The sequence below is a fragment of the Cornus florida genome, unplaced genomic scaffold (assembly GCF_030987335.1).
Source record: "Cornus florida cultivar Cherokee Brave unplaced genomic scaffold, ASM3098733v1 CherokeeBrave_3.0.0_Hap2_Chr01, whole genome shotgun sequence".
Classification (NCBI taxonomy): domain Eukaryota; kingdom Viridiplantae; phylum Streptophyta; class Magnoliopsida; order Cornales; family Cornaceae; genus Cornus; species Cornus florida.
Window position 1 is genome coordinate 115,144,396 of NW_026775571.1, and position 3,675 is coordinate 115,148,070.

The following is a 3,675-nucleotide window of genomic DNA, read 5'->3' on the forward strand; positions in this document are numbered from 1 at the left end:
AGGCCGGATGCGACGCCTTGGAGGTGCCTTGTGGTCGTGGATAGTTAATTAACCTTCTTTTCGTGACGCCATGGATGTGCCTTGGGTCGGACTATACTAACGGTTTGGTTATTGAAACGGAATTGTTTCGGAAATGGGGAGTGACATTTGCATAACATTGCACTTTATGACATCGTGGTAAATTTGTGATTGGTTGATATTTGTTATATACTTGTTATTGTTGTTGAGAATGTGCGTTTCCCGATAGCATGATCCCGTTCACTTTTTATCTATTAATTGCATGGATTCACGGAGACATAAGAAATGTGTCTTAGACACTTCCTACTGAGCTTGAGCTCACCCCCTTATTTTTAACATTTTTTCAGGATATGGAAAAGAGGTGGCGGACGACGGTCCACCACAAGTTTAGATGAGCTTGAAGACCCATTCTGTTTTGTTATCTTTTGTATTAGACTCTAGTATTTTGTAAATGTAATATTAACTACCTTATGACACTTTAGTTTAATTAGTATAATGTTGTAAGCTATGGACTTTTAATTCTAGTTACGTTTTATGGACTGTAATTTGATGTAACTTAAGTGGGTTCCATGTTTGGATAAGATGGAGGAACGGGACTTTTATATGTATGTAACCATTTTGGGAATGTAATATAATATTTGAATTGTGCGTTGGGACAGGATAAGTTAGATTTAAGGCCCAGTGAGGCCATTGCATTTATTTTTGTATTTTTACAGGTTGTTGAGGGACATTTTCTGCGGAAGTCATGCCGAAATTTTTATAGATTTTTATTATTATTTTGGTATCTATTCGAGTCGTTACAATTCCACTACTTTATTATAATATTGTTTTTATTTTGAATAACAAATATTATTTAATATTTCGCTTGTGATCATATATTTATAATGTCAATTTTTTTTAAAGAAAAAGTTGAACACTTAAGAATGTATTCATATTATTTTAATGATTACCGAATAGGCTTGTATTAGAAATGCTTTAAAGTGTTAATCTAAGTGTTCAAGAAGAGTCGGCGAAGGGTCCAAAAGTGTTGGGAAAGTGTCCAAAATAATAATAATTTATTTGATTTACGAATACGTATATAAAGTGTCAGATACATATTCGAGAAGTATTCGATGAGTGACGGTATTCGATACGGACATAATACGGGTACATCTCCTTCATAAAAGTATCCGTACTTCATAAGTTATTGAAGCTAGCATTGATCAAATCCAGAATGTGTGGAAGTATCAACTCGGCACCGTATCTTGGTTCAATTTTCTTTGCTTTTCTTTGCAATTCTCACGATCAAAGTACTATACTAATTGTATTATTCTGATTAATTTTTGGTTTTTGTTGTGCAAAGATCCAAGTGCTCAATTACAAGGGTTGGTGGCACAATGGTCGCAGCAAATCTAGAGTTAAATGGAATTTTTTTTTTTGGAAAAATTGGCTATTTCAATTGTCATGAAAATCTTTTTTGAAAGATAAAAACAAATGATTTAATCTATACCCTCCACTTTGCAGATAGAATAAACACAAATAGACAACAATTCTTAGTCACCTATGCACGGACCCATAATAGGACTGGGTCGATGTCCCCCATTAGATTTTTTTTTTTTTTTTTTTTTTTTTTTTTTTTTTTTTATCAAAATTTTGAAAATTTATAAAAATACTCCCAGTAAAATTACAATTCGCCCTCTCTCTGGAATTCTTTTTTTTATATTTTATACTTCAAATATTTGAAAATTTATGAAGATGCCGAAATAAAATTACAATTCGCCCCTACTAGGACTTTTTTTTTTTTTTTTGTTGGTATTTTATACTTCATTTTTTGAGAATTTATGAAAATAATCCCACTAAAATTACAAAAAATGAACTCACTATATAAATTTATCCACACAAATTAGAAGTCCGCCCCCCTTGCAAAATTTTTTGGATCTGTTACTGCACCTAGGTAATTAATTCCCCTCATTTACATTTTCCTAACCATCTCCCGTGACAAGTATTAAAAGGAAAAAATTACAAATAAATTTACTTTTCATTTTGTAGGACCATAAATGAAACCCTATTAATCAATCATTTTGTATTTATAGGTTTGTCCATTATACCACTTGATGGTCTTATAAAATAAAGAACTTGACTTTTTTGTAATTCTTTCATATAAAAATTTAAATGGAGTACAAGTATATAAAGGTTAAATGTGTCTATTTACACCCAACTTATCGATCTTTCTATTTTGGAACGTCCCAAAATACATGTTCAATTTCCTAAAATGGATGCACTAATTTTTATAATATTTCTAAACTACTCTTTTGACATTTAATTTACTCCGTATTAAACAAGTACACTAATTTTGAAATACTCTTTTGTCATTTTGTAAGGATAAAGTTGAAAATTCACTCTTATCAATATAATAAAAAAATATTAAAAAACAAGTTGGTTTACCCAGAACACTCAAGAATTTTGGGATGGGGAGTATATATATTTTTTTCGGTAAGTTATGGCATATGTATCTTTAGGAAAATGATTTTTGAAGCAACTGGTTGAGTAAATTGCTTGACTAATTGTTTTTAATTGGTCATTTATGTAACAAATAAGGAAATGAAATCATCCACTTATTTGTATCTAATATAAATAACCAATAAAAAAATCATTCAATAAAGTTATTCAATGCAAATTTTTGTTGTGAATATCACTATGATTTCTTTATCCTAATTGTAAAGGATATATTGTTCTAAATCTGAAAAAGAACAAATTAGGAAAAGCAGTTGGTTTAGCTCGCGATCTGCCAGAAAGGGGCTTGTGATCTTTTAGTATAAATGCTGGCTTGAGACCAAAATGCAAGACAAATGTGTCAAGTTCCATCAAGAGCTTGAACTAGTTAGGATCAATGGAGTGTGTTAATTTATATTTACGGATGACTTCGACTGGGCCTTACTTGTTTATAACGCTACTTGCAATCTTTTACTAGTATTGTCGTATGTGTTAAATGTAGATTGGGGAGAAAAAAAATGGTAAATTACGCTTACATTTCCTCTCATTAAGGTTTTTTTCACTTATCCTTACTATGTTTTAGATTATCATAGTTAGTTCTCTTCTAATTACATGTAAGTAACAAAAAAAAACTCTTATCGTTAATATATATATATTTTTAATTAACTGTACCTTGCTGATAATCAATTCCACCAATTATAATATGGTCATTTGTGTTGAATGTAAATTAGGGTGGAAAATGGTTAATTACACTTAGCTTTCTATTAGTTAGGTTCATCATACTTGCCTCTCCTAGTTACATGCAGGTAGCAAAATGACTCTTGTTGTCAATTTTACCAATTGTTTGCTTGAAATGGTCTACACTGTGATGGTCAATGTTGCCACACAAACAACACTTGCGTTCACTAACGGCCAGAGATCGTCAACATTCACATGCAAATTTATTTATTTATTTATTTATTTTTATTTTTTTACAAAATTATAATGATTCTTGTGCAAAAAAACAACTGCACCTCCAATTTGAATGACATATTTATGGTATGAAACTAAAAAACAATTGTTACCGTCCCAGATAGTGAGTGAAATTGATAACATAGAGTCCAAAATACAGGACTAATTAGGAAAGAGGTAAGTGTAATTTATCCAAAATATATATATATATATATATATATAGGGAAGTTTCTA